A 12,681-nucleotide genomic window follows, 5' to 3' on the forward strand; every position below is an offset into this window, starting at 1 on the left:
TTTCCTCTGTCCTACACAGATAGATAGGATATGTATAGATACACAAACAACCTGTATGAGATGTTCTGAAAGCAGGATACAACTACCAGAGAGAATATACTGACTCTGTCAGCAAAAGAGAGAAAAAGTTGCCTGAGGATGGCTATTTCAAACTTGAATTATGAATAGGTGCTATACTACCACATTAATGAATAGGAATTCATTAGCAAATAGAACTTTCCATTTGTATTCATGAGATATACTAGCATATATTTAATTTCTTTAGGAATTTAGGAAATATAAAAATCTTGATAGAATTAGATGTACTAGTAAGTTCCAACAAGTTTAAAATTTTACTTAAGTTTGGTATTTTTATTTTTCAAAAAATGTTCTCACTTCTATGGTAAATATTCTTCAAAAGTTGGGTGCATTTCAATTCCACATTGGCCATAAATGTGTATTTTACCTGTTAAACTCATAAAGAAGTTCTCATCCTAAGTGTAATATATTAAATATTAACTATTTGGACTATATTCTACAATAATACATATTGCTACTCAAAATGTTGTATTCTAATGCTTCCTGTCTTCCAAAATAAATAATTGTGACATATAATTGAGATTCCCAAGAACTTTTCATCATAATTAATCTACTTACAATTATAACATAATTTAACTACACATAATACATATGCATTATTTAGGATTTCTAGTCTGAATAATCTATAAAGACATTTAAGTGCATCACATAAAACATTTTGACATTTTTTGGAAGCTTGAGAAACAGTTGGACATACGGGGGATTATCCTTAGCACTGTAAAATCTCCAGCCCACTTACAAAATGATGTATGTTCTTATATGTTGGAGAAAGGGTAGAATAATGGTAGAAGTATGTGGTAAGTTGGATTGCCTGGCATGTGTTGGTTGTTAATGAAATCAACTTGATACAATGCAATCAGAATTTCAAAGATTTGGAACTCCTAAAGAATATTTCAAAAACAGTACTTAAAATTTTAGTGGCCAAGAAATATTTAACAAAATGATTTTATATGTATACAGCTAGGTACCTATGTTCATATGAGGACAAACAAAAACAGTTTAGGAACTCATTATAAAATAGGTGATTTGTGCTTAGGTCTCTTGTTCCCTTTATTTCTCAAAGGCAAAATCTCCCACTTTTCAAGCATCAGTGATTTATTGCTTCCTAAGTCCTCTGATTGTGTCAATTGCATAGTAAATCAAACTCCTATGTTATAATGTATTAACCTTTAAAGAAATTCACATATTGTGGATTTAGGTCTTCAATCAGGGAATGACTTAGATTAAGCCATTCAACATTTCGAGCCAAGCACAATTAGAGCAGGCAGATTTGAGAGAGGTTCCCATGATTATCCTGTGCCTAAGGCAGACATCGTCTACAGAGGATAATGACTAAACTGCTAGAGCTTGGAGGCAAAAAAGGAGTGAAATATAATAAGCAAGTAGGATGTGAGGACTGACCTACACATTCATTTCCTCTTTCCGAGTCTGTGCCCTTTCTCTGCCATAACTTTACTCTTTACCCTGGTAAGAGGGCAGGGCAATGTGATGATTCTTGAGAGATATGACAGGTACAGGGAGACAACCACTAATTTGAAATAAACACAGAGAAACTCAGAGTAAAATATTAAATAAATTTAAATAAAGATGGTAAAATCTCACTGTTGGTGTTGATGTCTGCTTTACCTCACATGAATATTGAGGAGGATGTTAAACACTCGTAGTGAAAATGCCTATTAGAGATATTGGAGAATTAAATGTGTGATTTTATTTTTTACCTAAATGACTATAATTAGTATTATTTGGAAATGGCATTTTACTTTTATCTACATAATTAGCATAGAGCCCAAAGACAGTTGTGCATGCCATTAAAAACATATCTAATTAAATTTTCCCTGACTTCTATTTGCTTGCAGTAATACACTCAATATATATGTTTAATATACACATTTTGTTGGCCATGGAACAAAAGCAGGTGTTCAAAACAAGGCACTTTAGGAGAAATATTGTGCACAACGTGCGATAGGATGTGTAAAGGCCAGTAGAGGGTTTGGGTTTTGTGTATGCTTATTCACAAAAGCTGTTAGTCATTACAACATAATGTGTTCAAACAAACTTCTTTTTGTCTTGTGTCTTCGCTAGTGCCATTTCTTTGCCTGGAGCACCCTTGATAGTTTTCCACCAGCCTAGATCTTTATTCTAACTTTCATAGTAAAATCCCTAAAACTGGGTGTTCCTTGCAACAGATGACTTTCAATGAGACAATGAAATGTGAGAAGTGATAGGTGCTTCTTCTACATCAAGCTCTTCAAAGCAATGGGCTTGCCAGTTCTTTGCCATTGCCACTTTGCGGGTGCGGGTGCGGGGGTGGGGGTGGGGGTGGAAGGATAGTCCTTCCATAGTATTAAATGCCTGGGTCAGTTCCTTGGTCATGGAATAAGCCTAGTATATATTCAGAAGTGAAAAATATCACTGTGGTTGCAGCTTTGTGACTTAGGGAAGAAGACCTGCGATTCTGAAGATGCAGTTCATGTGGGATCAACTGACTTAGGACATTGGAGAAAACCATGTATTTTCCCCCAAAATAATAGGAATTCATCATAGTTTCTGCAGGTCAAACTATGTCAAGTTGTATGTTTAAGGAAATTAAAATTCAAAGTGAATTGACTATTGTCAGTTTAATCATGAAGACATGAAATTAGACTCTGGGTAACCAGACTTTTAATAGTAGAAACATATGTGACAAACATCATTTCAAGAAAAAACAGATATATTGTTGCCTGATATCACAATTTCACTCCAAAATATTATCCTCTCCATTGCTTAGTGAAAGACACCACCATCCATGAAGTTTACTGTGCAAGAAAAATATCAGGGAGTCATTCTTGAGATCTCATTTCATCTTATCAAACTAGAAATGCAAACACACACACACACACACACTGTCCCCCACTGAACTCATTGAATTTGTAGTCATCATTCAAGTCTCAGTTTAGATGTCACTGCCTTGAGATGTGTTATATGACAGCTCCCTATACTGATTTTTTTCCTTATTGTGCCATTTTTATTTATTTAAATATATTTTTATTGATTTCAGAGAGCAAGGGAGAGGGAGACAGAGATAGAAACATCAATAAGGAGAGAGAATCATTGTTTGGTTGCCTCCTGCCTGCCCCCTACTGGGGATCGAGCCTGCAACCCAGGTATGTGCCCTTGACTGGAATCAAACCCAGGACCCTTCAATCTGCAGGCCGATGCTCTATCCATTGAGTCAAACCAACTAGGGCATGTGCCATTTTTATTTAAAGTTCCCTTATTGTGATATTTAAGAAAAATGTGGAATATTCACTTATAGCAATTATTATAAGCTATTATTATAATTATGCAGATATTTGTATATTTACATGTTTAAAATCTATTTCTCCAATTATACTGTAATAAGCTCCAGAGAGTAGAAACTTTGCCTGCCACTTGCTGGAGACTCACTTTTGGCAAAAGCTATGTAATAAACCCATACTTGTTCTTCATGTCTCTTCTGACCTTAACCAATTTTGAAATAATACAGAGATTTTTGAAACCACATTGGTTAAGTAATGATTAAATAATGAATAGATAAAACTTATACTACAGAAGGAAGAAAAGGTATTTGATTTGAGGCATATTTACTTTGAGACAATGAACAGTTACCCAAGTGACACAATTTGGACACGTGAATCTAAGAGCAGACATAGAGTGAGATATAGACTAGATTTGAAGATAGGGTTTTAAAGGCCACTGAGTGAAATTAGAAGATAATAACATGAATAATAGACTCAGAAATAAGAGTAGAAAGAAAAATACAGAGGAATAAACGCTTAGTTGTGGAAAACAGTTTTGGAATGTGGGAATTAATAAAGAAACTAGAGGAGTGATGTGAAACAATATTCAAGTTGGTAGTGTTTAGACTTCGACTTGAGTTTGAATTTGGATTGCACAAATGAATAACTGTGTACCTTGCCAAATATTGTAATTGACTAATATGTTTTAAAATGGAGGAATAAGAGTTTTGAACAATGTAATGTATTAAACTGTGGCTCAAATGTGGGTCCATAAATGAACAGTCTATGAATGTTCACCATTAGTATTAGGTGATGGAGAACCTAAACACTGCAAGGTCAAATCCTAGCCCTTCTCTTTAATTAAAAGAATAATTCTTACTACCTGGTCTAAAATATTTAGTGGGTTGTAGATGAGATTATACTATCAAAATAACTTATTTGGAAAGGTACACAAAGATTATATAATAAAATTGTTTGAATATTTATGTTTAAAAGCCAAAATCTATGTCAAAAGTTAAGTGATGCTACAAAATATTTGATAAGTTATTTCAGTTTACAAAATTAAATTTTACTTTGCCCTGCCTTCTCTAGGTCATTTTCCTCTGAAGATCCTAAAATACTAACCACCATTAACTCAGTTAAAATTCTTGGCTCATAGCCCCTTTCACCATTATTGCATTACCTCTACAAAAAGAGCCTATGGCAGACTCAATATTGATCAGAATGACCCCTCTAGAGGAAGTTATTTATGTTCATATAGCTGAGAACAAATCAGTATTCAGTTAGGATAACATTTTAGCTCTTAAACTAATAAAGTGACCCTGTTAAAAATGATCTGCTTTTCCACATATATTGATTTCAGAAGCCCATAGAAGGTAAACAGAGCAAAGAAGCACTCCACCCCGCAGAAAAATGGGAAATTGCTTGCTAGTTTTATGTTTCCAAGATCCACTTAAAACTCACAGTGTGCAGTAACACAGATGTCATTAATGCGCGTAGAGCATTATCAGTGCTTTCCAGACACAACGAGTCTTGTCATTGTCATTAGTCAGGCTCTCTTCTGATTCTGGAAGTCTTAGAGATTAGAGGGAAGAAATGCATTCAACACAAGGAGCCATGATGGCTAAGCTTGGAATGATAAAAATAGGAAAGTAATATTGTTCAATTTGCAGTTATTTTTATGGAAATGATCTGAAAATATATACATAATATTGTACAGAATTAAAGTTAAAATATAAGACCAATTATTTTGTTTAAAATGTTGATAATTATTTATAATATATTGAAATGATTAATATAAAGCAAATATAAAATATATTTAATTAAAAAGCAAACGAAATAAAAATAAGATAAGACATTCTAAATAATACCTTGGGATTAAAAAGAAAAATTGTATGTGCTCAAAAATACCCTATGTAGTTATAAGTATGGCAACTATTCCATGTTATATTGAGAATATGAAAATACATGTGAGTATAGAGAGTAACTAAACTAGAATTGTATTCTCATAGAATTTACATTGTTAACATTTTGCCACATTTACTTTGTCTTCTCTTTAAAGGAAAGCAATATACATTACAAAAAAGACTGGGTAATATTTTCCCCCTGTTTGATCTCATCCCAAAACTCCTCTAGAAATAATCATTTATTTGATCTAAACACAAATACTTTCTGTTCTTTGCAATATTGATATGTCAGCCATTTTTTATAGAAAACTAATCGTCTGCATTTATGTTGACAGCTACATGTATTTGCCTAACTATTAGGTTCAAGCTTCAGAAAGCCAGAGAAAGGTACAGGAGTATCCCAAGTCACCAAATATCTGGGGGAAAGTCATTGTCATTTTAAAGGCAAACTAAGGGGATTTTGATTCGAGATGAAATTAACCAAGCAAGAAAGGATGAAACAAATATGGTAAAAATATTAACAACTATAAATATAGGTAACAGGTACAAGGAGATTCATTTTATTATCCTATTTTCCTCTATATTTTAAATACTCATTAAAAATTTGGAGGAAAATGATTTATAAAATAGAGTTCCTTAAAAATCAATTAGTCAAGAACCATATGATTTACATCATATGAATCCCTCATATGTGGGATATATAACTGAAAACAACAAATGAACAAACAAGAAAAAACAAACAAAAACTCATAGACTCAGATCACAATATGGCGATTATCAGAGGGAAGGGAGATAAGGAAGGGAGTAAAGGGTAAATGGTATCAAATAAATGGTGACAGAAGATTTGATTTTGTGTGATGAGCACACAATCAAATATACAGATGATGTATCATAGAACTGTACACTTGAAATCTAGATAATTTTATTACCCCAATAAAATTAACTTTAAAAATTTGAAAAGAAAATCAAGTAGAATCATGTTTTCAAAAGTTGCATAATTGCAAGCAGAGTGAACCCAAGGCAGTGTTTATTTTGACTTTCTTTTGTTGTCATTCTGTGGCCTTGTGTCTGGCTTGAGAGGAAGAATCACAGACATCCATTTGCGGAAGGCAGCTAGGCAGACATGAGCAGAGCAAGGATGATGGGCCAGGTACAGAGGTCACCGGGGTGGAAAGCCCCAGGTGCCTAGCAAAGGACTATTATAGGGACCTCGATCTCAGGGTGACTGTTCCTTTCCTAGCATATCTCTGGTCAGGCAGCACGGACCCTCTGACCTTTCTTCCTTAGAGATAATATCTAGGCCTCAGTTTTATTTCAGCTCCAAGCCCAGAAAAGCAGCAAAACCAGACAACGGATGCCACAGCTGACCTCAGGATCAACAACATTGAATAATGACCCCTGCCCTGGCTCTGACCAATCAGTGGAGACCACGACCCTGAAAGGACCCACCTGGAAAGCTGCTGAATATTCTATTGAGCTTTCCCTCTGGGACCTCCCCTAAAATCTCTACCCTTAAAATCCTTAGGATGGAGGACCTAGGGTGTTCTCCTTCCTGGGAGCACACCTGAGCCTTTTCCTTCCCACTCCTCATTTCCCCAGACTCTTCATTTTTACCTTACTCACATCTAAGCTCCAAGGGCCCTTCCTTTGCCTCTGTAACTTGTTTCCTAAGCCCATGTCTTCTACCACTCACTTCTTCCACCTCTGTGATTTTCTAAATACCTGCTCTCTTATAGTTTGAGTCTTGGCTCTGAATTCTCTCCTAGCCAGAACTCAAGTACTGAGGTTGCTGAACCTAGGTTTGGTCTGACCCCACCGGTATAACATCTGCTAACACATTGATTGAGCCTCTAGTCTAGTGCCAAAGAGAGAGCAAGGCTCACTCCTGTGCTCAGTCAGGAAGAACTGCCAGTTCCTTCCTGTACCGTCTCACTCTTGCTTACATTTACCCACTCTGAGCACCAGCAGCCTTCTTTCATTATTTTTAATTGCCTTCTGTACTTACTTAACAAATGATATTTGTATCCATTATCTACCTTTAACATTTCATAATTATTTTAAAGAACTTGTTAAGTGCAACGTGGAAGGAAAATGTAAGTCATGTGTGATACTGTGCAATGCTGTTCTGTTCTGAAACACAGCTACTGAATTCATCTAGTATTAAATTAGTGGGTAATTATTGTAAATGCTTCATATGAGGGAGAGATTCTTTTTGGGTTGTCGGAGAAGCACTCAAATGTGTTTTAGTGATATTTGCTGAGGTTGAAGTTATTACTCCCTTTTCACTCTCTCAATCAAAACAATAGAATCTGGCTTGTATTGTCTAAAACATGGGAACAAATGGAGTAGAGAGGATGTGAGAAGAATTTAGGAAATGTGGGGAAATATGATTTTGTTCCTAGTCTCTAATCAGAAACTGTTCATCAGTGACACAGTTTCCATACACAGAGGCATAAAGTTTTATGTGCCAATGTATCAAGAAAATATACATAATATGCTGAATATTTCTGTATTCTGTATTCAAAACTGCTTCTCTTCAATAGCCTATCTTACTACTTCTGCACTGATCTCATTCCAGACTTTATTAAGTAAATATTGTTTTTCATACATACAATATTGCCGGGGTCCAACCCCAGCAGGTCCAGGGGTCCCCAAAGGTGTGGACGGAGTCGGCGAAGAAGGAATGACACGAAGACAGCGTTCAGTTGATCAGCAGCCTAACCAGGATCTCTAGCCAAGTTCTGGTCAGGATCTCCAGCGAAGTTCTGGTTAGGATCTCCAGCCAGGTTCTGTGTCCATGTTCTCTTGCTAGGTTCTCCAGCCAAGTTCTCCAGGTTCTCCAGCCAGGTTCTGTAGCCATGTTCCCCCGCTAGGTTCTCCAGCCAGGTTCTGTCACCAGGTTCTAGTCAGGTTCTCTTGCCAATTTCTGTAGTCAGGTTCAGTCCAGGATCTTTTGCCATATTCTCTCCAGCGAAGTTCTTCTGTCTGTAGGTTCTGTGTAGGTTCTGTCTTCTAAGTTCTGTGTGTAGGTTCTGTGTTCTAAGTTCTGTGTTCTAAGTTCTGTGTCTTGCTGTCTTGTTACATCTGTATTTATACCAGTTGATTCAATCCTATCAATCTCTATTACAAAGGTTAGGGCGTTTCTTATCTCCATTCCAGGGAGTAAAGATTATGTAGCTTAAGCATGATTGTTCGTAGTTAAAGCGATTAATTACCCACCTGGCACTTAGTTGAGGGGTTTTATTCCCTCCCTAACTTCAGGGGAAAATCCCTACCTGGGGAAACAACCTTTCTCAGAGACCTTGGTTAAAACACATAGTGCCAAGAAGGTGAGCAAACATATTAAGAACAGTATGCCATATATGCCAGGTCCTTTGAAACAGCAAGGATGGACTGGCTCCCGGAACAATATAAAATATATTTTTCCTTTAATCACTCGAGTAACTATATTTTAGCATTAAGCTTTTTGCTTTTTCATACTACACTGTAATAAGCTGGAGTTGCATTCAAGGGATGTGGTTTAACATGTTAAATCTTTCATTCTCAATTTGGCATTTTCTAGATAAAACATTATGAACTTAAGCTAAATAAAAAGGATTTTGATTAAAGGTTTAGTATATTTTTAGTACTTCCCTAAGAATGAACAACTGCTGCTTTGGCAGATTATAAAGTGTTTTATAAAATCGACATGATATAGCCATTTATATTCTTTGTTTTTCACGTCCTCTCAGCAAACATCTCTTTATCCAAAATGAATATGTAGTGAAAGAAAACAATACAAACTTGGTAGAACTGTAAGCATCCTTTAGAAGTTCTACTGTTGTCACCTGGCCATGGTGACTGTTAACCTTGCCCTTGACCCTCACATACTGCCTCATTTCTCTGATTCCACTGTGTTTCCTCTAGCACTCACACCCCCAGCCCTGGAGCCTCTTACAGCCCATTTGATTCCAGTACCAAATCAATGGTCTAACACTTTGACCTTTTATACTAATATTTCAGTTTATAGTATATATTTCTTTTTTTTATTCTGGAGAGTTAGATAGTGCACATGAGTTTTGGAGGTAAAATATACTACCAAAATGCTGAGTATTAAAACAAAGTAGATTTTTTACTTCTTTAATATAACTATATTTTAACCTGAGCAGAAAGTCCTATATTTATGTTGAGGAAAAGAAAGTTTGCCCTGCCGATGTGGCTCAGTGGTTGATTGTTGACCTATGAACCAGGAGGCCATGCTTTGATTCCTGGACAGGGCACATGCCTGGGTTGCCAGCTCAATCACCAGTAGGGGGTGGGCAGGAGACAGCCAATCAGTGATTCTCTCTCATCATTGGTGTTTCTATTTCATTCTCCCTCTCCCTTCCTCTCTGAAATCAATAAAACTATATTTAAGAAAAAAAGTTATTACCGTAATGTATTTATTTGTTTTATTGTTTAGAGAAATAAGTTTAATATCGATCCAAGTTGGAATTTTATTTTCATAAATTGAATATATTTATTTAAGAAGAGAAGGGAAGTGCAAAAGCAGAATTAAGTAATTTTCTTCCTCCTGGTAAGGAATGAGAGATACAAAATCACTGTTAAGTGTGAAAGAGTCAAAATTGTGCCAATAATATTATTTTATTTCTGAGACTTCTAATTTTGATTTGGAGATCACAGTTAATTTTTATTTTTTCCCCAAATATCCAAACATCATATCAAAGTTTATATTATATTTTACTTTAACATGATAGATAATATGTACTATTTCTGAGTGCTTATTATGTGCCAGATGCTATTCTAAGCCCTTTGTTTATATTAATTTATTTAATTTGCACAGTAATTTATGAGGGAAGCAATATTGTACAGATGAAGAAACAAAGGCAAAAAAAAGTACATTCAAAGATAAGTTGTGGTGGCCCTGGGATTTGAATTTTGCAAGGTGACTTCCGTTTCTATTCATGTGTTTCATCATCAACCATATGGCTTCTTTATTATAGACTAGAGGCCGGGGGCACGGATTCATGCACCAGTGGGGTCCCTCGGCATAGCCTGCGAGGATCAAGCCAAAACCAGCAGTCCAACATCATCTGCTGCTCCTGCCTGCTGTTCCTGCCTGCCACTCCTGCTCATCCTGGCCCCACTGTGCCTGCCACCGCCACTCGGTAGGCTCACTGCCACTCCACTGGTCCTCAGGCTGCGGTGGCCATCTGTGAGCCCTGTGTCTGGCGCCCGTTGGTCAGCTGAGAGGAGCTCCCACTGTGGGAGTGCACTGACCACCAGGGGGCAGCTCCTGCGTTGAGCATCTGCCCCTCTGGTGGTCATTGCAGGTCATAGCAACCAGTCAACCAGTCGTTCAATCACTCAGGCTTTTATATATATAGATCTGCCGGGAGCCGGTCCATCCTTGCTGTTTCAAAGGACCTGGCATATATGGCATACTGTTCTTAATATGTTTGCTCACCTTCTTGGCACTATGTGTTTTAACCAAGGTCTCTGAGAAAGGTTGTTTCCCCAGGTAGGGATTTTCCCCTGAAGTTAGGGAGGGAATAAAACCCCTCAACTAAGTGCCAGGTGGGTAATTAATCACTTTAACTACGAACAATCATGCTTAAGCTACATAATCTTTACTCCCTGGAATGGAGATAAGAAATGCCCTAACCTTTGTAATGAGATTGATAGGATTGAATCAACTGGTATAAATACAGATGTAACAAGACAGCAAGAGTCAGAACTTAGAATACAGAGCTTAGAACACAGAACTAAGAAGACAGAACCTACACAGAACCTAGAGACAGAGGAACTTCGCTGGAGAGAGCATGGCAAAAGATCCTGGACTGAACCTGACTACAGAAATTGGCAAGAGCACCTGACTAGAACCTGGTAACTGAACCTGGCTGGAGAACCTGGACAGAACCTGGCTGGAGAACCTAGCGAGGGAACATGGCTACAGAACCTGGCTGGAGAACCTGGAGAACCTAGCAAGAGAACATGGACACAGAACCTGGCTGGAGATCCTAACCAGAACTTCGCTGGAGATCCAGACCAGAACCTGGCTGGAAATCCTGGCTAGGCTGCTGATCAACTGAACGCTGTCTCCGTGTTATTCCTTCTTCGCCGACTCCGTCTACGCCTTTGGGGACCCCTGGACGTGCTGGGGTTTGACTCCAGCATAGATCCTGCTTCCCTTGGCCAAAAACAAAATTAAAACATTTTTTAGAAAGTTCTAACTATTCTTAAGGCCTACATAGTCGACTTTTTTTTTCATTTGTGTTTTTAGGAACAGTTTAATATGAGTCATTTTATGTCTAACTAAATTCCATTTGGATAGTTGTTGGCTATTTCCTATGAAAGAATACAAAGCAAAATAAAGAGAGGTTCAGATACTAATTGTATACTTTAATCTACAAATGTCTAGGAAACAAATAAAAAATCTATAAAGTTGAAACATTCAGAAAAGAATCAATTTAGGTATTTTTAGTGTGTTAGTCCAACTAACACTTCATATGTCCAACAACAGAGTAAGGAATTTGCTGTGTTCTGAATGCTTCTGTTCCCCCCAAATTGGTGCTGAAATCTCTGTATCACATATGATAGCATTTAGGAATTGGGGATTTTGGGGGTCTGCTTAGGTTATGACTGTAGCCCTCATAAATGGGATTAATGCTCTTATAATGGAGATCCTACAGAGCGCCCTTGCCCCTTTCACCATTTGAGAACACAGTGAGAAGGTGCCAGTTATGAACTAGGAAGAGGGCTCCTACCAGAGGAACCATGCTGGCACCTTGATCTTGGACTTCCCAGCCTCCAGAAATGTGAGGAATCAATTTCTGTTACTTATAAGCCATGCAGTCCATAGTATTTTGTTAAAGTAGCCCAAATAAGCTAAGACAGAATTGACTATACTTTCTACATCAAAATCACTACAAATTACTTGTTTCATGAGGGTTGCTATGCTATTCAATTTATATGCATTCGTTTTACTACTGAAATAAACCTTTGAGGTTTACATTATTATCACCCCACTAACAGATATTAAGTTAATTAAGATGAAGGGAAAAATGGACTAAGTTATGACATTGGTTGGGATGTAAGAATACTGTATTTGATAAAGCAGAACAAGAAAGAAAAAATAATTAAAGGTCAATAGATAATACAAGTATTTTAATACTTACAGTAAAGCATTTGGAATACTTAGAAATCAAGGATTTTAAAAATAGTTTAAATGATCACCGCATAAAACCAGTATCACATCAAAGATATCATACTTTGTTGTATATATAAATTGCAAAATAATTTTCTTAAAAAATGTCAGTGTTAATTGTGATTAATGAGAAAGGAACTTGGCTTTAATTACCATTAAAATACAGTAAATTTTTAAAATTCTAATTAAATTGTGTATGATGTATTTATCCAAATATTCAGTTGAATTGTGCATGATCATAAACGGAAAAAGC

Source organism: Myotis myotis, unplaced genomic scaffold, assembly GCF_014108235.1.
Source record: "Myotis myotis isolate mMyoMyo1 unplaced genomic scaffold, mMyoMyo1.p scaffold_m19_p_9, whole genome shotgun sequence".
NCBI classification, from domain to species: Eukaryota; Metazoa; Chordata; class Mammalia; order Chiroptera; family Vespertilionidae; genus Myotis; species Myotis myotis.